The sequence below is a fragment of the Chelonia mydas genome, chromosome 9, assembly GCF_015237465.2.
Source record: "Chelonia mydas isolate rCheMyd1 chromosome 9, rCheMyd1.pri.v2, whole genome shotgun sequence".
Lineage (NCBI taxonomy): Eukaryota > Metazoa > Chordata > Testudines > Cheloniidae > Chelonia > Chelonia mydas.
Genome location: NC_057855.1, coordinates 21,197,654 through 21,221,625, shown reverse-complemented (window position 1 = coordinate 21,221,625; position 23,972 = coordinate 21,197,654). Strand labels below are relative to the sequence as shown.

Below are 23,972 nucleotides of genomic sequence, written 5' to 3'. Positions count from 1 at the left end.
ACTACATTAGCATTTTTCCAGTCGTCCGGGACTTTCCTGGATCACCATAAGTTTTCAAGGATAATGGCCAATGGGTCTGCAATCACATCCGCCAACTCCTTTAGCATTCTCGGATGCAGCGCATCCGGCCCCATGGACTTGTGCTCGTCCAGCTTTTCTAAATAGTCCCGAACCACTTCTTTCTCCGCAGAGGGCTGGTCACCTACTCCCCATGCTGTGCTGCCTAGTGCAGTAGTCTGGGAGCTGACCTTGTTCGTGAAGACAGAGGCAAAAAAAGCATTGAGTACATTAGCTTTTTCCACATTATCTGTCACTAGGTTGCCTCCCTCATTCAGTAAGGGGCCCACACTTTCCTTGACTTTCTTCTTGTTGCTAACATACCTGAAGAAACCCTTCTTGTTACTTTTAACATGTCTTGCTAGCTGCAACTCCAGGTGCGATTTGGCCTTCCTGATTTCACTCCTGCATCCCCGAGCAATATTTTTATACTCTTCCCTGGTCATTTGTCCAATCTTCCACTTCTTGTAAGCTTCTTTTTTGTGTTGAAGATCAGCAAGGATTTCACTGTTAAGCCAAGCTGGTCGCCTGCCATATTTACTATTCTTTTGGCACATCGGGATGGTTTGTCCCTGCAACCTCAATAAGGATTCTTTAAAATACAGCCAGCTCTCCTGGACTCCTTTCCCCCTCATGTTATTCTCCCAGGGGATCCTGCCCATCAGTTCCCGGAGGGAGTCAAAGTCTGCTTTTCTGAAGTCCAGGGTCCGTATTCTGCTGCTCTCCTTTCTTCCCTGTGTCAGGATCCTGAACTCGACCATCTCATGGTCACTGCCTCCCAGGTTCCCATCCACTTTAGCTTCCCCTACTAATTCTTCCTGGTTTGTGAGCAGCAAGTCAAGAAGAACTCTGCCCCTAGTTGGTTCCTCCAGCACTTGCACCAGAAAATTGTCCCCTACCCTTTCCAAAAACTTCCTGGATTGTCTGTGCACCGCTATATTGCTCTCCCAGCAGATATCAGGGTGATTGAAGTCTCCCATGAGAACCAGGGCCTGCGATCTAGTAACTTCCGTGAGTTTCCGGAAGAAAGCCTCGTCCACCTCATCCCCCTGGTCCGGTGGTCTATAGCAGATTCCCACCACGACATCACCCTTGTTGCTCACACTTCTAAACTTAATCCAGAGACACTCAGGTTTTTCTGCAGTTTCATACTTGAGGTCTGAGCAGTCATACTGCTCCCTTACATACAGTGCAACTCCCCCACCTTTTCTGCCCTGCCTGTCCTTCCTGAACAGTTTATATCCATCCATGACAGTACTCCAGTCATGTGAGTTATCCCACCAAGTCTCTGTTATTCCAATCACATCATAATTCCTTGACTGTGCCAGGACTTCCAGTTCTCCCTGCTTGTTTCCCAGGCTTCTTCCATTTGTGTATAGGCACTTGAGATAACTCACTGATCGTCCCTCTTTCTCGTATGAGGCAGGAGCCCTGCCCTCTCGTGCGCTCCTGCTCGTGCTTCCTCCCGGTATCCCACTTCCCCACTTACCTCAGGGCTTTGGTCTCCTTCCCCCAGTAAACCTAGTTTAAAGCCCTCCTCACTAGATTAGCCAGCCTGCTTGCGAAAATGCTCTTCCCTCTCTTCGTTAGGTGGAGCCTGTCTCTGCCTAGCACTCCTCCTTCTTGGAACACCATCCCATGGTCAAAGAATCCAAAGCCTTCTCTCTGACACCACCTGCGTAGCCATTTGTTGACTTCCATGATTTGATGGTCTCTACCCAGGCCTTTTCCTTCCACAGGGAGAATGGACGAGAAGACCACTTGCGCCTCAAACTCCTTTATCCTTCTTCCCAGAGCCACGTAGTCCGCAGTGATCCGCTCAAGGTCATCCTTGGCAGTATCATTGGTGCCCACGTGGAGAAGCAGGAAGGGGTAGCGATCTGAGGGCTTGATGAGTCTCGGCAGTCTCTCCGTCACATCGTGAATCCTAGCTCCTGGCAAGCAGCAGACTTCTCGGTTTTCCCGATCGGGTGGCAGATAGATGACTCAGTCCCCCTGAGGAGAGAGTCCCCGACTACTGCCACCCGCCTCCTTCTCTTGGGAGCAGTGGTCATGGAACCCCCAACCCTAGGACAATGCATCTCATGCCTTCCAATCGGCAGAGTCTCCTTCTGTTCCCTTCCCTCAGATGTATCATCTAGTTCACTCTCCGCATTAGTACCTGTGGAGAGAACATGAAAATGGTTACTTACCTGTATCTGCGTTGCTGGTACATGGACGCTCCCCTTTCTTCTTCTGGAGGTCACATGCTGCCAAATTTCTTCACTGTCCTCCTGTCCCTGCTGCACAGCCTGTTCTGAATCTTCAGAACATGGTGCCCATAGAAGCATATCCTGACGTCTGTCCAGGAAATCTTCAGTTTCTCTTATGCAATGCAGGGTCGATACCTGTTGCTCCAGACCTTGAACCTTCTCTTCCAATATGGAGACCAGCTTGCACTTTGTACAGACAAAGTCGCTTCTGTCCTCTGGAAGAAAGACAAACATGGCACATCCAGTGCAGGTCACAACAGCTGAACACCCCCCATCCATATTACCTTCCTTCTACGAGCTCAATCAGGAGTTGTAGTAACTACTCAGAGAAGCCGGCAAGATGTAAGGCTCAGCAGGCTCTCCCCAGGCAGATCCCAGGCAAACTCCCTCTGTTAGCTGCTCTGCTGTTCGCTGCTCAGCTGGTTCGCAGCTGACTGGTTCGTTCTCTCTGGGGTACCTGGCATTGGCCACTGTCGGTAGACAGGCATTGGCCACTGTCGGTAGACGGGATGCTGGGCTGGATGGACCTTTGGTCTGACCCAATATGGCCATTCTTATGTTCTTCTACTTGGCAAATACTACTCTGAAGTCTTACAGGAGCAGAGCTCTGAACTTTGAGACTCAAAATCGGGAAAGGCACTGCTTGTGGCAAGCCTCCACTGCTTCCTCTAAGGCAGTGGTTTTCAACCTGTGGTCTGTGGACCCCATGGGATCCGCAGACTATTTCTAAGATTTCCACCTCCATTTGAAAATTTTTAGTGGTCTGCAAATGAAAAAAAGCTGAAAAGCACTGCTCTAAGGCAGTATCTCAGCCTGTTCTGTCTCAGCGTGCATGTGGTCCCCTGATTTTGTGCAGGTTATAAAATTAAAATTGTTGTGGAACCTGTCACACAAACTGGGTGCCTTGGCTGCATAGATTGAAATTAATATTGTTGCATAATATATGGAATCTTGGCCAGAGGTGCTTTTAGCAATAATGAGGAAGGGTGGGGCAGTTTAAACACCCTGTTGGAATTCAGTAACCAAGCTCAGTGTTCACACTTCTCAGTTCAGTAAGTAGATCCGCAACAAAAGGCAGGAGCATTAAGGAGCATCACTTATCCAGATTTAACATCATACATCCAGAAGGAGAGGAGTGAGTTTTCTTTGTTTTGCATGGAATGTGCACTAACTTTTTTGCAATATTAAAAAAAATTATTTTTAAGGGAGAGACAACCTCCTTTCTTAAAAGTAGTTTGTGGCAATTAAGTTGCTTTGATATGGGATTTTAGCATAACTGGGCTTTTAATATAAACTATATGTAATGAACAGCAAGGTGAATGTTACATTGACGATAGTACTGAGCAATTATATATCTTCGTATATGGTGAAGGCACTATATATACACTAACTAGTGAAATCTACCTGTGAGGCAGGTAAGTGAACAATACTATCTTCATTTCATAGAATAGAAAACTGAGGCAAAAGTTTTTAGTGGATGATCTGGTATTCCCATTTAGCCTTAAGCTCTGTGACTGAGTGATTTGTCCAAATCCACAAAGGGCATTGGGCTTAATTACCATGTTTAATTTCTGTTGTAATAACTCAACTTTTTTTTATGTTCCTGGAAAAAAATTGTTTTAATTAAAAAAAAAAAATTAGGGGTTGGTTGACCTCAATGGGGCCAGGATCCCAACCTAGATATTTATATTATATTTCAGAAAATTATCCATGTTCCAACTAAAAACAAAATAAAGTCTTCTCTGTTTTCCTTCTAAGTTATTTTTTTATGGCAAGCATAACGTACCTATTTGAACTGGGTTAATGTGTTACTTATTGTCAATAAAAGACAGGAGGCCATGAGACAACTGAAATGATAGCACTTTTATTCAAACCCCTTTGGTGACCCCACAGTGTTGGTATATAATGCAGTATGATGTGTGATATGTTCCAGGAAGAGAATAGAGTGGGTGAGAGAACAAACGTACAATACTTCCTAAAATAGCTACTTTATATACTTGTAAAGTGTTCATCCCATCTGACAGGCTCCCTGGGTTTTCGATGTTGGTGTCTGATTTGCCTAGTCAGTGTTTTATTGTTTTTCTCAATAGTGTTATGTTTATGTAAATTACTCTGGATTCTTTAATTCCTTTGCTCTCATTGGTTTCTGTATAATGAATTTTCAAACTGTGTGCCAGCAATGAAGTTACTCTGCTCAAATCAGTCTCTAAAATTCACATGAAAGAGAAGGCAGGACAGTGAGCGAGGAGATGGAGGAATTTATTAATTGCAACAAAACTTTGACAAAAATTCACAAAAATTTTATTGAAATTTTTGTGAATTTCCCTTGGGTTTAATCTACTATAATATAGGACAAAATAATAAAAAAATGACTGGGGGAGGTGGGCAAAGCTCCTAATTTGATTGGATTACATTGTGAACCTTCTCCTTTCCTTTATGACCACACAAAGGGGCAAGCATGAATGGAAACTTAATTCCTCTCCTACTCCCCTCAGATGTCCTCAATGACTGTGCCAGAACGAGACTGTCAAATACCCCTCCCTGAGGACCTCAGTCAACTTGGCTCCCTTCCATTTGTCCCTGGGAAAATGAAATGCACTGAGGGGGATGTCCCCTGAAAGCATTTTGATGTTTGGTGCCCCATGGGAGCTTGTGAAATTCCCAGATCTTCCTTCTTGCTTCCAGTTTTGATTGCCTGCAGAAGTTCCAGGTTTCCCAGGCTCTGGTGAGTCCTGCAGCTGTTCTGGGCCACCAGTCTGTCCTGCGTGTCCAGATCCCATACCTTGATTACTTTTCCCATTCTTGTATTTCTCCCTATGAACTCTTAGGATTGACAGGAACTGCTTTGGATCTTAGCAGAATCTACAGGACCATGGCTTACAATGACCTGCTATGCTTCAGAGCTGCTCCTGTAGATCTTGAAATAATCCTTCAGGAGGCAGAGCTAAGAAGGTGGAGTATGACTCAACCTATGGAGCTTGGGGAGAAGTTGGGGAATGTTGACGTGTTGAGTCTCTCTGAAGAACCAGGGATCACACAATGCTCCTAAACTAGCTAGCTCAGAATTTCAGACAGAAGAAGCACTACATATCTTGATATGTAGGTACCTTGATATGAGGAGGCGTGTGAGAATCTGGCCATGCTCATTTTTGGATGGCTTCTCCTCTCTCTCGCTCTAGTCTCTTAGCATCTGATCAAGTCTCCCCACTTCAGTATGTGTTTTCAGTTCTAGGATTTTAGCTGTGTTGTCACAAAGGTGATATTATCATTGTGGTTTATGTTCAGTTGCAATATGTGACATTGACTAACTGAATGCTTCACTCCTTGAATATCTCTTTCAATCTTTACTGCTGTGTGAAACAATTACAGTGCACAGAGCTGAGCATGGCATGGCTTTTCACTGAATCATATTTACTTTTTGCTTTATCCAAAACTTTTTACATTGTCTCTTCCCCTGCTAACTTTCTTTTTTTTGTTCTAACAGGTCAAACTTCTTGAAGCTGGTAAAAAATGAAGATGGCTGTTAAACGTTTGATGACCTATCTCTACTGGCTATACTATCAGTATAAACTGATCACCTGTAGTGAACTCATGGTACCCTGTGAAAAATTGGTCTTCTACACTGTTATTGTTCCTATGCTTGCTGCGATTGTGTACATGGTTTACATCTTTATCACTATGCAGATCAATCTGGCTTTTCAGTTTTTCTTACTTGTATTTGGAAACCAGCCTGAAAGTACTGTTTCTATTATAAAATAGCCTAGCCACCATCATGGTGGCTTTTTGATCCTGCACGCGGTTCTCCTAAACCTATGTATTTGTTTAGAAGCAGTTTGAGGTTTACGCGAACACTACTTTTTGTGTGTGTAAAATCTCCTTAACTAGGAATTGTACAGAAGATAAAACCAACCTTTATTCCGTAATGGACACTTTATCCTAGACATATTACTTACTGAATATTCTACTTGTCCACCTTAAGAATAATGTGCATATACAGTATTTTAGATATACTGAAATAGGAGAAATTAAATCTTTAATCCTTACAGATTAGAGCTGGTAAAAAAATTTCAATATTTAATGGAAAAATTGTGGGGGAAAAAATTGTGGGGGGAAAACTTACATTTTCATGAATGCTTTTTGAGCAGCTTTATTAAACATACAGAGCTTACTCTTTATCATAGCGGGTAATATCTAATGTAGAATGACTTACTTTTCCTAATTAAGACTTACATACTTTCTTGAGCAGGATTTAATTCTAATTGTTTATATAAAAATGTGTGGAGAAAAACAGCATAAAATATTTATCAAAAGTGTAAGGGAGGAAGAAAATGTTAAAGTAATGTGTCAAGGCAGGGCATTAACTTGCTATATATTACTTACTTCTGCTTCTGTAGAGAATATAACTGTTAATACTTTACAAATCTTGTACAATATTTGTCATGATTTATGATCTCTTCCACGGTCCTGACTTATAGTATATCAAAAATGTGAGTCCAGTGCAACGTGACCTGAACACTGCCAGTAAAATCCTGGCCCCACTGAAGTCAATAGCAAAACTTTCATTGACTTCAAATGGGCCATGATGGTTGTTCTAAGATGAAAGCCCATCATGCTGACCAATATTGTCTCATTCTCTCCTTGTACTCCCCCATCTGTCTGTCTGTCCATCTGTTGTCTTATGTTGTAAGCTCTTTGGGACAGGGACTGTCTTTTTGTTCTGTGTTTGTACGGTGCCTAGTACAATGGGGTCCTGGTCCATTACTGGGGCTCGTAGGTGCTATGATAAAAACAAATAAATAATAATAATGTTCTGAAAGAGCTTTGGCCTTGTCCTTTGCTACTTGCCCCTTTTCTCTCAGCCTTGGGTTTGTGCTGGTTATAGAATGATTTCATTATCCATTAAAATTGCCTTAGAATTATTTAAAACACACACAAAATTCCACCTCAGTTAATTGGACCCCAGAATGCCTAAATTAATTGGGCAGAAAAATCTGTTTATTATCTTGAAAGTTTTACAAGTTTTGATGAAATTAATTATAACTAACTATAACTAAAATTTTCAATTTTAATTTTAAAAAAATTCACTTTGTTTTGGTTTTAAAAAACTTTTATCAAATACATTTAATCAAAATGGAACTGATTTTTTGCAAAACACTTTGATTATTTTATTATTCATTATACTTTTAATGAAAAAAGTGTTCAGTTGAAAAATGTCAATCCGCTCCCATCTTATACACTGACAGTGACCCTGTTCTTCATCAGGAACGCCCCCCCCCCCCCCCGCGCTCTTTCTGATCCCGTTACCCCCACCCCCGCCCCCCCCGGCATTCAAATGTGTCTAAAATTAAGATATTTGTTCAATGTTCCTACTTCAGTGCAGTAGGAGAGCTGGACAGCTCAGCAGCGTGGTGCACAAAAGGGCAGCACCCATCCGGATTTAGTGCATCACACCCGGAATAAGCAGTAAGTTTTCTTGTATGTATTTGGAACTTGTAGAAATGTTTCTGGAATATCCTTCTCTTTCATTTTAAAGGGCATAGAATCTTCTTGTTAAAAATAGTTCATGTTCATATTAAGCTACTTTGTGGGTTGTTTGTATGAACTGAGATGTTGCGACGCTTTCTGGGGTACCCAACGTTATGAGGCACCTCACTATCACCTGCTGGTAGCATGAGGAAGCCTTGTCTGTCCCTGCCCTGAGTCAGCTCTCCAATTCCATGGTTTCCTGGTAACAGAAAGCCCTCTGTTCTTGGCTCTCCTGTCACTCTGCAGGTTAGTGATTGGCACACTCCAGCATTTGCGCCCTGTGAGCATTTTCCTGGATTGTCCAGCTGCTGGTCCACTGGACACTGGAAGTATTTGCAGATTTGCTTCTTCCCAAGAAGCAGTACAGCCCAGCTTGCCAGTTTCACCTCCGATGGCTTCTCAGCTTAACACACAACACTTGGATGTGTTTATAGTGAAAACAAGTGTATGTCTATTTAACAAGGAACAGAGATTCAGGCAGTAAAAGTAGACGTAATGGTTACATATAAAATAAGATCACAACACACATTCTGGAACCTAGACTTAATTAACAAGATGCTCTTGTGTCTAACCAAGTATTGCTCACCCAAAGTCCTTGCCGTACCTTGACAGGTTGGCTGTGACCTTCCTTTCATTAGACGAGCATGCTGTCAGCTTGCCTCCTTGGTGAAGGATCCAGTATGTCCCTTTCCACTCTAAGATACACCTGAACAATCCTTTGTCTTTGTTCATCAACAGGACATGCCCCTGTTGTTTGGTTCTTCCTGTAGATTTCTTCTCTTGCACATTTCACAATATCTCAATTAGCCCTTTTGTCCATATGCAAATAACCATACATTATGAGGCACAGTGTACCAAATGGCCAGTACCCAAATAGTCAGACAGGGAGATAGATATCTGTTACCTTCTGGAGTATGCCCCTTCCTGGTGGCCTGCCTTAACTCCTAGACCTTAAGAACGTAATTTTTGTTATAGATATGTAACTCCTCAGATATTATCAGTACATACCTTTTACAATGATTATGATGACCAGGGAGCTACAAGCTCTTGATGGAAACCTCACATACCACCCTGTTGTGAACTATTTGCAGATCTCTCACCCAAGGGATGCCTGTAAAACACTATGCATCCCCTGTGTCCTCTGCCAGAGATCCCTCACCAAGAGGCCCCTCTGTCACAGATGTATATAGATAATATGTATAAGCTGAATGTTCTAATGATATCACTTGAAGATATTGATGTTCATCACTTATACAGCTCTACGCATTCAAGGCATGGAACAAACGTTAACTTCTACAATATCATCTGCAAATATTTTCCCAATTTGCAGTTAATGAAACTGAGTCAGGGTGTGTAAATGACTGACTGAAGCTCAGAAGGGCAGTTTGGGCCTAACTAACTCATTTCATTTCTGTTGAGTTGGATGGATGTTCTTTGAGCTCTGGAAACAGTTTCTCCTGTCTTCCATTTCTGAGGTGCTTTTCGTATCAGAAACTCAGGTGCATATTGTGTCTCTGCTCATTCCTCCTTTCCTGACACACCCACCTTGGGGAAAGGTCACAGGCTGGGGTGATGAGTCCCTAGAACTGCTCCCTCCAGCCTGGATCAGGGGAAGGGGACCTTGCTGCAGTCCTCCCAAAGTCTGGGAGAGAGGGGTGACGAGCCTCAGGAGGAGCAGAGGTGAGGCTTAAGGGGCTGAACCGCTGGAGGTACAGGAGGATGAGTGATTTGGAGGTGTGGGCAGAATTAATTGCTGGGCAGGGATGTGCTGAGTAGGAGGTGAGAGCTCCTGCAGCGGGAGCCAACATCATGTCTTACCTCAGAGGTGGCCAATCTGTGGCTCCAGAGCCACAAGCGGCTCTTCAGAAGTTAATATATGGCTTCTTGTATAGGCACCGACTCCAGGGCTGGGGCTACAGGTGCCAGCTTTCCAATATACCGGGGGGCTCAGTGCTCAACCCCTGGCTCTTTTACAGCCCTATCCCCACTCCACCCCTTCCCGTCCTCTCCCCTGAGCGTGCCGTGCCCTTGCTCCTCCACCCCAGAGCTTCCTGCATGCCACAAAACAGCTGATCGGGAGGTGCAGGGAGGGAGGGAGAGGCACTAACTGGCAGGGCTGCCAGTGGGTGGGAGGCGCTGGGAGCGGGATGGGGAGCTGCTGACATATTACTGTGGTTCTTTGGCAATGTACATTGGTAAATTCTGGCTCCTTCTCAGGCTCAAGCTGGCCATGCCTGCCTTACCCAATACATTTCTCACAAACAGGATGGGCAGAGAGAGTTTTAAAAATCACCATAGACCAAAAAACACAATCTAATCTTTTGTTAAAATAATAAAAAAAACCTCGTTTTGTGGGCTTATCTTATGATTTTTTTGGAGGTCTGACTCATGATTTTTGATCTCTTGAGATTGGCAATATGGAGTAACTGAAGACCATTGTGAAAAGCCCACACTAAATGCAGCATACTAAGTATTTGCCTGGGAAATAGGAACTTCAGAATTCTAATCTTTGCTCTGCCACTGACACACAGCTTGGCCTTGAGTGAGTCACATCACTTCTCATTGTTTCATATTCCCCACCCTGTAAAATGGGGAGGATAATTGCATGTGTCAAGACTTTGAGGATCACACAGTTAATTATAGCACTTTTAAAAAACTAGTGTAGCTGCAGAAACAGATTTGTACAGTAACTAGTTATTAGTTCTTATGAAGGGTAATTCTGATTAAAAATGTAACTTGTTATACTTGAAGATGTTAATAGCTGCTGTCAAGCATGTGAGATCTATACGCAATTACAGACTTTGCTAAAGCTGGTGGGTATGCAGCAGCTAGCCATCCTTCATTCAGGCTAAATAGAAGACCGCAGAAGTCAGTGTCTGAGGTGCTAAGCCACATGCAAATCTGAGCCATGTGGACTGAAGGATTTCTTTGTGGACTGATTGCAAGTGCAGGGGCTGGGGGGCATTGACTGTTTGCAGCTGTGTGTGTCTGTGTGAAAGTAACCAGAAAGCCAGACAGCAGTCTTGGGCATTTCTGAAAGGGAACAGAGACAGAGCTCTTTGGGGCACAGGACTGGCTGGAAAGGTAGGCTTGGAAATTATTGTTAGTAAGGAAACTGCCTGCAGCTGTTTGTTTCTACTGTGTTTGGGGAAACAGGGCTTTTGTATGTGCTTTGTAAATAACCAGGATTTTACTGAAGAATATTACCTGCTGTGTATCATCCATTTCTCCTCCTAAAGGAAACAAGCCAGAAAGGCCCCAAATATTGGTGAACTGCTCAGGCCAAATGGCAACAAACCAAATGAGTTTTATTAAATATCAAATGGAACATCTTGTGCCCCTATTATAGATACAAATATGGTGAGATCTGTAAGCAGCATGACAATATTAAAAAAACAACCTTTCCGCTATGGAAATCCTTAATCCTAGTTTGGCTACATTTAAAATAATTAAACGGAACATCATAACATGGCAGATAATAAGGCTTATGATTTATTGTCTGCGTAATCATCGTATTGCTTCAGCCACACTTGTGGAATCATCAAGTGATGTGTTCTCTAAATTTGCTGAGAAACTCTGTATTTTTTCTCTTTTTTTAGGCCTTGACTCTAATCTGCTGCATGTGGGCAGATCCCTACAGCCACAAGGAGCCGCCCTGACTTACATGGGACCCCATATAGGCTTTTTTTTTTTTTTTTGGAGGAGAGAAATCCCCATTTATTGCCCTCCACGGCCCTTCCACAGAGCCGCGCCAGGGTGAGATCCACAAAGGTATTTAGGCACCAAACTGCCTCTTCAGGGTTGGGACCAGTTTATGGTTCTAGGGCAGGGTAAAGGTTTTGGACAGTTTGTGGCTCTGGGCAAGGGTTAGGTTTAGGGCTGATGTGTGGTCCCAGGCTAGGGATGGTGCCAGTTTGTGGCCCAAAGCTAGGGTTAAGGTTGTTGCTGGTTCCAGTCTAGGGTTATGGATGGTACTGGGACTAGCTGTTTGAGTCAAAGCCTGCCTGACCCCCCTGGGTCCAAGCTTGGGTGGCTAACTCAAGCTGCAACTTGTGCCACAACATCTACACTGCTATTTTTAGTACACTAATTTGAGTGAAGCTAGCGTGAGTCTATCTTCCCATGCTGGGAATTACACTTCCCAGCTGCAATGTAGACATACCCTTGCTGGTCCTTGAAGTAGGGTTAAGGTTTGTAACTGTTTTTGGTTCTATGCTAGGGCTAAGCATGGGGTTTGTTGATGGCCCTGAGCGGGGTTTAGGGCAGGGGCCAATTGATGGCACTTGGCTAACATTAGGATAAGGATCAGTTGGTTGGTCTGGGTTAAGATTAGGGTTGCAGCCAATTGTTGGCCCAGGACTAGTGTTTGTGCTGGGACCATTTAGTGACCCTAGACTACTGCTTGAGTTGAGGTTTATTGTTCCAGGCTAAGGCTATTGTTGAGGCCCTGAGTTAAAGTTAGTGTTTGGCCAATTAATGGTCCAAGGCTAGAATTAGGACTGAGGCTGGGTGGTGGCCTCAAGGTAGTGTTGGGGGTTTGTCCTGTCTGTGAATCTAGGCTTTGTTTATCTGTGTGAAATTATCTTGGTTCCAGTCTGAGTGCTAGTGTACATGTATCAGAGACCCAAACATCACAATTGTCCACAGCCCTCATAATGTTCCTTAGCCATGTTACTAGCATCATCAATTGCCACTGGATGGAATGTGCAGTGCTTTTAGAATAGTCACTATTGCTAGAGTACCCCCAGTCATACATGAGTAGGAAACATTACTTTTGCATCAATACAATACACAAAATTGCTATTAGTTTGTTTTAATTTTTATTTTGATTTATACAAAGAACAAAATGGAGGGACAACTCTCCACGGTTCTAGGTGCCCGTGTCATAAACTATGCAAACAAAATTAAACTGCCCACAGAACACCAAATTCTCATCCCCTCACAAATCTGATTACCTTTAAAAGCTCTCCTTTGAAGCAACCCGTGTAAATAGACGTGCCTTGCCCTGAGCCCTAAAGGGCAATACACTTGTGCTATTTTGGACTGGGGGAAACCTGTTCCAGAGCTGAGAGCCCCTCACAGAGAATGCCCCTTCTTATTTAAATCAAGAGGGATCCAGCTCAAGTGCCCTGTTGACTCAAATTTCTCAGCAACAGAATATTTGTCTGTTTAATTATAAGAACAGTAGATGTTACTATGTGCTGAAAGGTGTCTGGCAAACAGCTACAGCCACCATTTCAAATGATTTTAATCAAGATTACATCCTTGTTTACCTATGAGATGACTGTGCAGTCAGCCTATACCAATTAGAGCATGTATTTAAAAAACACCAGCTTTTTAGTGGTGTTGCTCTGATCCCTGATTAAGCACCGGCTTGGGTTGTTCTGGGTTGGTAATCTTGGCTGTTTGTATGTGGGAACAACTATCCCAGATGCAGGTTTTGGAACTAGACAGGTGTTCATAGAATTTATAAATCTTTTCTCAGTGTGGATTGGATCTGCAAACAAGTTTGTTATGCTCTCATTGCAGAGGCCCTGCTAAATATGTACTCTTTGTTGTTGTTAAACAGCAGCTAAATTACAACTCTGTCTTATTCCTAACCTGAGAGGGTAATTGCTATGAGGACTATATAGTATGTTCTAAAATTAAATAGTCTGGCTAGCAGGCTAAAGGGACTGATGATCAGCAGACTCCTTGTGTAACCAGTCTGGTCTTTTAGGTATAGCAGCTTTCTTGATGAAGCATGAAATAGCAAATGTATAACAAAGGGAGTTTCTCATTGTCTCAGTATGGAAAATGTTGTGTTTGTGGCTGAAGAGTGCAAGTCAACAATCTGCACACAAGATGTACAGCTAGGAGTTTCTTTAATTTCTGACAGCAGTGAACAAGCTTGAAGTTGCTGAATACTACAGTAGCAAGGAATACAGTACAAACTTGCTCCCTCTAGTGACCAAGTGGGGTACGAGTACTTTATACTCATAAAGAAAAGGAGTACTTGTGGCACCTTAGCGACTAACCAATTTATTTGAGCATAAGCTTTCGTGAGCTACAGCTCACTTCATCGGATGCACAGTGCCACAAGTACTTCTTTTCATTTTGCAAATACAGACTAACACGGCTGCTACTCTGAAACCTGTCTTTATGCTCATAGTAGGGGACATCCCTTGCCTCAATTAAGGTGGGTATGATCTTTCTGTTTAAGAAATGATTTTTTTCCAAAGTTCTTTAACATGCATACTCTTGGAAGTTGCTGTGCATCATCAGTACTGGGGGGCAGAGTTGGTGCAAATGTGAAATTTCTTGTTTATGAAGTTCCTGAGCGACAGTGGCCAGAAGATAAGGACCCATCAGTAAAACATTCACATTCTTATGGATTTGTTTGCACATACCTGTGGCTCATATTGTTGCACTGATTTCCCTTGAAAACTGATGTTGCCCATGGGTTTGATCTCAGGAGCTCATTTGTGAGCAACACAGGGAGCAATATACTTGTGAGCACTACTCCTTGAGCCCAGGGACCTGGAGTTTGAATCTTGCCCTGAGGGGAGTTGCATGCTATGCACATTAATGCTCTTAACCTACTTTTGTTGGTGTCTGGGTTACACTGGGATTCCTTGGTGGTGTATACAATTTGGAAGATGTTCAGCACACCACACATGTACCCCAATGCCATCTACTTGTCTGCCCAAGACGAACCAGAGACAGTAGTGAACAGTACTGTGTCTGGGATATGAAGCCTGGTATGGGGATGTGAGTCCAGGCTGATGTGACAGGAACTAGCTGCGGCTCTGAAAATGATACTAGGCAGTATCATTGGCACAAGAGTCTTGCCTAGGATAAATCAGTTCCATTGCTGAACTCCTGCTGGACAGCACTAGACATGACAGAATGGATCTGTGTCCTGCTGTGGGAACGGGTACGTTCAGTTTGCTAGGATTGGGGATGAGAATACTCACTGAGATCAATGGAGCAGTTCATCCCTCTCAGTGGTATTGTTTTATTTTGTAAGCAGTGTCAGGATGAGCTCGCTAGAGTGCGTTCGCAGGAGCTCCAGCCGGGGGACAGAGTCCTGCTGCGAAATCTGGGTATTGCTGGCAAACGCAAGATAGCTGACAGATGGAAGGCAATACCTTACCTGGTGATGGAAAAGCTGGGAGATCTGCCGGTCTACAAGATCAAACCTGAAGATGGTCCAGGGCAAATAAAGACGGTGCATAGAAACCTTTTGCTCCCTGTGGGGGAATTGGTAAGCATCCCTTATGAGACGGGCCACGACAGGGCAGCCGGGCAGAACAGAGGTGCTAGACCAAAGCCGCCATCCAACACAGACAGCGGGCCCCGTGCAGCTAACTTACCCCTATTCTGCACATCTGAGAGTGAGTCTGAGGGGGAAGACACAACCCTGGTGTATCCTGGGATGGAGACAAGATTTCAGTCTCGATCAGCTGAACCAAACGAGAGTTTTCCCTCTTCCGCCCTAAACCCCATGGCGGAATTATTTAGGCCCCTTTCTGACACTCCGGTGCCACTGATGAGACCCCCCTGTGATGACACACACAGGTTATTGGACAATGGAGACACACAGGTAGACGATGTCCTGGGCACCTTGGACCCTCCAGCGTTAGGACTAGGAGTGCAGGGGCCTACACCAGTAGCCGAGGAACCCTCCAGGGAAGCCTCTCCACCCATCACTCAAGAGGATGTTCCCCCTACCTCGGCAACAGAGAGTCTCAATAGATGAGACAGGGTGATAAGACCAGTAAAACGGTTAACTTATGATGCACCTGGGGTGACTAGTGAGGAGCCAATACATTTAGCACACAGGCTTGTGGAAGCTAAAGTGGGCTTCCTGAGGCCCTTTGGAGGAAACCAATGAGTTGGTATAAAGGGAGTGTGATTTGTCGGGACGACAAATTCTCGGCTGAGGGGAGGATGTAAGCAGTGTCAGGATGAGCGCCACCCTGACATCTGGTGGTGAGGTGTGCAAGTTGTGAAAAAAAACTTCAGGGGCCAATCTCATTTGCATAGGCACACCCACCCCACCTAGACTGAGGCCATAGCTGCCCAACTGGTCACTTTGGCTGCTGTGGGATCCCCAGTGTCTCTGTTATTGGGGCAGGAAGAATAAATTGTTATTACCCTGATTATGGGAACTGTGCTTGGAACTGTACTTGGCCTTTTGTTATGATGGAGGGACTCACCATCAACTAAGTAACACTCGCTAGGCAAGGGTCATGGGTTCCAAAACTGTGTGAGGGGAGAGAGGCTGGGGACAAGTATTAATACTTGGTGGTGTGGGCCCCTTGGTGAGGGCCCTATATGCTAATTGCACTTCCTTCTCTCTCCACTGTGGAATATCAGAGCTAATTTTGATTTCATTAGAAGTCTAGTTACAGGCTGCTGAGCTCAGTTTTGGCTAATAGTGCACCAGTACTGAGGCTCCCCTACTACAAGCTGAATTCACCAAAGAGCTGAACTGACTAAGAGCTGAAATCACTGAGCATTGTGTTAAGTAGTGGGGGAGCCTGAAGATATATCGTGGAGCAGTTTGTGGGATGGCTGGAGTGCCTTGTGGACAGGCTGGCGGAGCAGTTCGTAGGACGGCGGGAGTTGTTGGTGGGACGCGGAGCAGTTCGTGGGACGGCGGGAGCTGCTGGTGGGCCGCGGAGCGGAGCGAAGGAGTTCGTGGGGCGGCTGGCGGAGCAGAGCGAAGGCCTATGGAGCTGTGGGGCGGTCAGCTTCAGATCATGTAAGGTGCCTCTTACCCCCGTCCCATCTCCACCCAGGTTGGGAGGTAAAGCTCCGCAGATAAACTTTCGAACTCTGGGGCTCCCCTGACCAGGGACAGAGACTTTTGGGTCATTGAACTCTTGGGACTTTGCGTGATTTGGGGTTGCTGGACTCAAGAACCAAAGGGAAAGGGGCATGCCCCAATTTGCTTGGGGTGGGTTTTTTTTCTTGCTCATGGGTTGTGTTATGAATCCTGTTGGTGGTGTTTCCCCAACATAATGCCACATTGTTTCTCTCTGTTATTAAAAGGCTTTTTGCTACACTCAGACTATGTGCTTGCGAGAGGGGAAGTATTGCCTCTTGGAGGCGCCCAGCGGGGGTGGTATATATTTGTCCCAGGTCACTGGGTGGGGGCTTGAGCCGGTTTTGCATTGTGTTATTGGAATGGATCCCCTAGATATTGAACCCGGCCCTTGTTGCTGCCAACTCTGACGGGCAGAAGGGTTACAATTTATTTCTATAGGGTGTTCTCTTCCAGTGAGATCTGAGATGAAGGGGCCACCTCCCATCTCTGTGTGCAGAGCTCCTATATTAGTACACAGAGTGGATTTCCGTTCAGATAGTAAATGAGATGTGCCAAGGAAGCCCATTGTACCACTCTTATAAATGCCCTTCACTCTCCATGCTCTGAAAAGGAACAAGGCAGTCTTAGGCAACCTTAATTCTTCATTAACAACATGTTTTGAAGTGACCTATCCTGAGTATGACATTTGTGAAGGAAAAGTTTGAATCATAACCTACTGCTTAAAACAACACCTTTCAGGGAGTGCCTTCTGCACTGCCAGGGACATACCGACTCTATCATCTGTCACACGTGAATGTGAATTCATCTCTACATATAACCTGATTCGACGGAGAACCCAAATAGCTCTGAGATCAAATCAGAAGCATGAATCTACAAAGAATTTAATTAAAACCTATTTCCATGACATGCAGGCTCCATGTGTTTGATTAAATCTAGACATTGAACACTTAGATCCTCTGCACTTTTGGGGCATTTCCTCAGCCGGTGTGAAGCTCAGCCAGTGTAAATTGTCAGAACTCTATTAAAGTCAACGCAGTCATGACAGTTAACACCAGCTGAGGATCTGTGCCCTGTCTAATAGCTTTGTTTACAAGACTGAATATTCAAAGTTCCATAAGGGACCCTTCCTCTCTTACCTAATCCAAAGATTTTTGTACCATGCTAATCATCATGGACTCTGAGAACCTTACAAGTTTTTAAAATTATTTTATTAGTAACTTCTATTACTTAAAAAACAGAGGAATACTTGTGGCACCTTAGAGACTAACATTTATTTGGGCATGAGCTTTCGTGGGCTAAAACCCACTTCACTGTATGCATGCAGTGGAAAATACAGTAGGAAGATATTAGCCCACGAAAGCTTATGCCCAAATAAATTTGTTAGTCTCCAAGGTGCCACAAGTACTTGTCGGGTTTTTTTTGCTGATACAGACTAACACATCTACCACTCTGAATTCTATTACTTAAGTTTCTCTCCTACACTGAGATTTTTATGATGCTGTTTAACATGGGAAACGTAAGTCAAACAATTGAGATTTGCATTTAGTTTTGAAGACACTGAGAGTCATTGTTATATAGTGGACGTGTTCTGGAGTGAGTTGCACAGCTGTGTCCAACTGCCAAGAAAACTCTGCAACTCATGTTCATGAATTTTACCCTTCTTGTTAACAGTGCCGTTGTTCTGGTGGAACATGGCTGGCATGAGTGGCCTTTGCTGTGCAGAGAGAGAGGTTTGGAATCCCAAGCCTCCCTCTGGCCTGGACTTAGGTGCCTATGACCCTTTGAGGGGCAGGTGGAATGACCCCTCTCATCAGCAGTTCCTGGGTGCTAAATTCAAGGCTGTAGATTCCACCAGGTCGCAAGGTACCTGAAAGTTAGATACTGGAACACCCATGTCCCTTTGTGAATCTAGTCTTGCATCTGTAAACAAGAACTGTGAAATAATGGACTGAGCAACGGCTGGAAGTAAAGAGTTCTACTGCTGGCCCTGCCACTGATGTGATATAACCTGGACAAACCTTAGGCACCCAATTTTGAAAATGTTGGCTTTAACCAGTCGGGGCCTCGGTTTCCCCATCTGTTAAATGAGGGTAAGAATGCATACCTCACAGGAGTGTTGTGATGCTTATTCAGTCTGTCTCTTAAAGTGATTCAAATGCCTCATGTACAAGGTGCTAGATAAATTTGGAAACTGATTATTATAATAAATATTTAGTTTTAAATCTGCTGGAAATCCCAGCCTAAATAACAGGGAATGGTTTTGAAATATGTTCTCTGGTGTGTTCTGCCTGGCCCAGAGGCCCTGTTTGTTCCACTCTCCAGCAATGCTGCATGATGTTTAATTATCACAGGATATTATTGATGGTTGGAACGTTGTCTTAAAGTCCCTTTACAATTGAAGTCATTACCTGTAAATCTAAACAGAACACAGCTGGTCTGGTCTCCAGAAAATGATCAGTACAAAATGAACGAGACTCATTTCTCTGAGTGTTTAGTACCGGCTGTTGTGTTTTAAGGGCAGAGCAGTTGTGGCAGGGAAAGTGGCCGTTGTGCTCTTGTTGATCAGATTCCTACTGTTGCCATTTACATTAGGGAATATTGACATCAGGTGGCCTCTCCTATGAATTTCCCACTCTCCACTTCTCTTTGTTAGAAAATGTCAATCAAACAAAGCTGCCGCCAACCAACTGCCCTGGGTAATGTATTTTGACTGATGGATGGTGCCTTTCAAGTAAAGCACTCATCCTTTCAAGCAAAATATACACAACTATTTGCTGAAGAGTCCAGTGTGTTTGTTTGTGTGTTATAACCACAATACTCCACTCTCTACCACAGGCTTTTTTAGTAACAAAAAGAAGAGCTCTGTATAAGCTTGATAACTTGTCTCTCTCGCCAACAGAAGTTGGTCCAATAAAAGATATTATATCGCCCATCTTGTCCTCTCTCAAAAGAAAAACAAGTGTTTAAGGCAACCAGAAATCTTACCTATAGATTATCCCTGCAAAAAGGCAGAGTCTGAACATGCCTTGAGCAACAAGCATTTTCAAAATGGACTCTCTCTCTGATAATCCTGCTAGATAGAGCCCTGGATCCTAGTCTACCCAGGGCCTGATCCTGTGCCCAGTGATACCAATGGGAGCTTTGCCACTTATGGAAGTGGGTGAAGGGACAACCTCATAATCTCCATTGAACTTCCCTGGAGGCTGAGGGGCAATAATCTAAAATATGCATTGATTCTTTCATTTGGAGCTATCATGCCCAGCTAGTTTAAAATTCTTCTCTGAGTTTCCACACTCACTCTCTAACTGTATCACTCTGGTGGTGGTTATGCACTGAATGTATGATTCTAACATTCTCTGTTCTAATTTGTTCTTTGATTAATCTTACTAAAAAATTGCCTATTTGTCCACTGTGGTAAAGAGAGGCATAAGAGTTTTAAGATGTAATTTTAAAATAGTGTTCAATGAAGCTTGTCAAAATCAACAGTGTTACCTTTACTACTTCACACTTTTTAAAAAAATAAACTCTGTAACTAATGTAGAAGTCAGATACAGGACCTCATGAAAACAATTCAGTGCAGAATGTTAGGCTTTTCCCTAGACAATTGGAAATGAATCTCTGTTCCTAAGGCCATTTTAAACTTCAGGAAAATGTTTGAGACCAGTGGTGCTCAGCCAGGGGCAGGTGTACACCTGGGGTACACAGAGGTCTTCCAGAAGGTACATCAACTCATCTAGATATTTGCCTAGTTTTACAACAGGCTACATAAAAAGCACTAGCGAAGTCAATACAAACTAAAATTTCATACAGACAATGACTTATTTATACTGCTCTATATTACCATACACTGAAATGTAAGTACAATATTTATATTCCAATTGATTTGTTTTATAATTGTATGGTAAAAATGAGAAAGTAAGCAATTTTTCAGTAGTAATGTGCCTGACATTTTGTATTTTTATATCTGATTTTGTAAGTGACTAGTTTTTAAGTGAAGTGAGACCTGGGGAAGGCAAGACAAAACAGACTCCTGAAAGGGCTATAGTAGTCTGGAAATGTTGAGAACCACTGCTCTAAACCTCACCCATACATCAGCTTAATCCCAGAAGCCTCAGGATGTCTGTCCTTTATTAACAAAACTTAACCCTGTGGAGAAATGGGTCACTCTGAACAAAATACAAATTTAGGGATAATGAGGGAGTTAGATTTAGGCTTTTTCCACTGTGGGCAATTCTAGTAATTCATTGGCAAACTACAACAAAATGTGATTGCTATGAAAAATCTCTTTGGTAGGAGAAAGTAATTATTTAAGCCATTGCTCCTGAGGGAAAAATGAGGATAAGGCAAGGCTGGAATTTGATTGGAAGCCATATTCAGTTTCCCATTGTAAGAGTTTTATTTTGAATGAACAAACCTGTGGCTGTTTTGAAGACAAAGGCTCTCCTGTGCTGACATGGAATCTCTTCAGCTGCTTACAGTGAATTCTTTTAAAAATACTTTCAAAAGGAAGGTAGTTTTTGTTTCTAGTCTCACTACAAGAATTTCACTTTCAAGGCCCTTTATAACCCATCAGTGCCCTACCTATCATCTCTCATTCACTGAGATATTGATTCCTGCCTCCGATCTGCCAATATTGCCAGCTTCCATTGCCTGCTTTTTCCCATGCTGCCCCTCAGGCTTTGGAGAAGCTCTTCGTAAACATCAGCAAAGTTACCTCAAGTCATTACTCTCCTTTGCTGTGGTGCCTACAAAATGGACAATGGTTTGGTTATTGGTGTGCTGAAACCTTAGCCTAATACTATCTCATTGTTTCTTTGTACTCCCCCATCCATCTGTCTTAGTCATTGTTTGTCTCTAGTGTTATACTTAGTTTGGAAGCTCTTTGTGGCAAGGACCAACTTTTTGTTCTGTGTTTGTACGTAACCAACCACAGCGGGGTCCTGGTCAATGAATAGGGCTCCTAGATGCTATGATAATACAAATAAGTTAAAAGTACATTTCAAAGGTTGGACATCATGTAGCCATTTTGGACAGGCCTATTTTATTCACGCTAATACATTGGACATATCATTATTTTGTGTTTATACTGTGGTAGTACACATCAGTCCCATTGTTCTAGGCACTGTATAAGTGCATATGAAGACGCTATTCATGCCTCAAAGAGCTTATGATAATTTTTCCTTTAACTCCAATTTAGGATTCATCCAAATCAGTGCTCAGTCAAATCTTGAAGTGATTATTAACTTTAAATTGACTTCTGTGTAATGTAAGGAGAGGAGGGCCTTTCTCTGTAAGCTGCATCTCTGCTTCTACAAATATGTATTTTTAAAAAGTAGCTCTGGAATCAATTAACATATAAAAAGGTCTTGCAGGCTGCGGTGTAGGCAGTAAATGACAGTCTCTTATCTGGTGCAAATTAAGTACTTGTTATCAGATTACCAGCCACTACTAGTATAATCAAGAAGGGTACATGTAAAGCAGCAGCCAGTGAAGTATGGACTGAACCTTTTTTGGCTCTTGGCTGTTTTGAATGCTAAAGGGAAATTATCAAGGCTGGAAGGTCTAAAATTAGACTAGCTTTGATTGATTTCAGATAGGCACAATACGCTGCTAGTCTGCTCTGCCTGCCAGCTCTTCTTATGAAGGTTACCAGCTGGCAGACAAATGCACAAACAGCCAGCAGGAATCTTGTTTATTTATCTAGCATGTTTGGAGTGAATGGCACTTTCTGAATAAGACCCTTGGTCAGAGCTGGTTACAATCTAATTTAGGCTAATAAGGAGAAATGGTATTAAGCTACAAGAAGGAGGGGAAACAGAAACCTGCTGTTTGGAGAGCACTAGTCACACACAACTTGGGTTATTTCATTTTGCGGTTTTGGGTGGTGGGTTTGTTGAATGGGCATTTCTGTATATTTACAGGAGGGTCCAGCATATGGGAGCAGATAGTGATAGCTGAGGTTGGTGAGGAAGAAAGGAAATGTCAGCAGGGGAATGAAAGAGGCTGGCCCAGGAGCTGGTGTGTGGCCTAGCTGAAAAGCTGGGATAACTTTTTAACACAACTCTCTCCTACATTTCTCAACAGCTGGAATCGTGTGTTTAAAAGTTAATTTTTAGGGAAGGTTAGATTTTTGGGTATGTAAGGTCACTTTAACGTGTGAGTACAGCATATTGCAGGCCTGGATAATATTCCCTATGCAGACAGAGATGATTTGATTTAAAGTTCTAAATTTCCATACTAAATTGCAGCTCAAAGGAATTTTTATGGCCAAGTTTATTCACCCTACCTCCATTCCTACTGGCAGGTGTAACTACAATACAATATTTATTATAAAATCCATGTTTATTACAGTGAAGATTCACTTCGGTGACACAGATGAATTCTCATAAAAAGGTGTTTTTAAAAGCCTTGCTTTTATTTTCTATACTAGAGCTGAACTATGGATCTGGCATAAAGTGTATAACTTAAACCAGATCTCAACAGTTTCAGAGTGTTTTTTTTACTGCTATTTGATGTAGTGAAAACTTTAACAAGTTCCTGGGAGAGGAGCTCAATGTGTCACTAGTACACAATGATACGTAACCATCTCTAAGAACGGCAACTCCACACAATGCCAAAAGTGCAGCTAAATAAAAATGCCTGCGCAATCTGCATTTTTCTGTACAAATGAGAATACTGAGCCATATGGTCTTTTTAAAAGCAAGTTACAAAATTATGAAGCATAATCCAGAAGATAATTGAGCCGAATCAAAGTCGAATCAAAACCTTGACCTCAATGAGAATTGATTTGAGCCCTAAGGGTACATCTACACTGTGCAGTAAGTAGCCTGTGGGACTCAGGTTTGTAGACTCAGTGTTTCCAAGCCTACGCTTGAGCATCCACACTGCATTGTAAACCCATGCCTTCCAACTGTGTTGATGTGTCTATACTGCACTACACTGACCTGAGTCAAGCTGTTTCTGGAGGCATATCTGCCAGGGTTCCAAGCACCCTTGTAAGATACAGCCACTCTAGGGCATGATTCTTAGTGGATTTTGGAAAAATTTGTCTGTCCACCTGTTACATCCGACCAAGCCCTTTTTGAACCTACATAGTCCTACCAGCCAGAGTTGTTAACATGGATCCAAGCTTGGTGGAAGAACTTCTCCAGCTCACTCTCAGTGCCTATTTCAGAAATTAGAGCATCTGTGACACTGGGGGACACTTGGGTGGCAGTATTTGACCTGCTGGAGGCACCTCTTCCCCCTCCCCCCCCCCCCAGCTCTGATGCTGCTCATGCCTGTTGCCATAGCTGCACATTCCCTTTATGTAAACCACTTCT

At 43.3% G+C, this 23,972-nt stretch overlaps 1 long non-coding RNA gene across 1 annotated transcript in view; it reads left to right on the top strand.

The window, feature by feature from the left end:
* The window catches only part of LOC114020254, a 29,413-nt gene extending 22,561 nt beyond the window's left edge, over positions 1–6,852 (top strand). Inside the window, exon 2 of the long non-coding RNA XR_006283698.1 lies at positions 5,794–6,852. This is a non-coding gene — a long non-coding RNA (uncharacterized LOC114020254). The remainder of the gene's footprint in view (positions 1–5,793) is intronic.
* Positions 6,853–23,972: the final 17,120 nt, after the last annotated feature.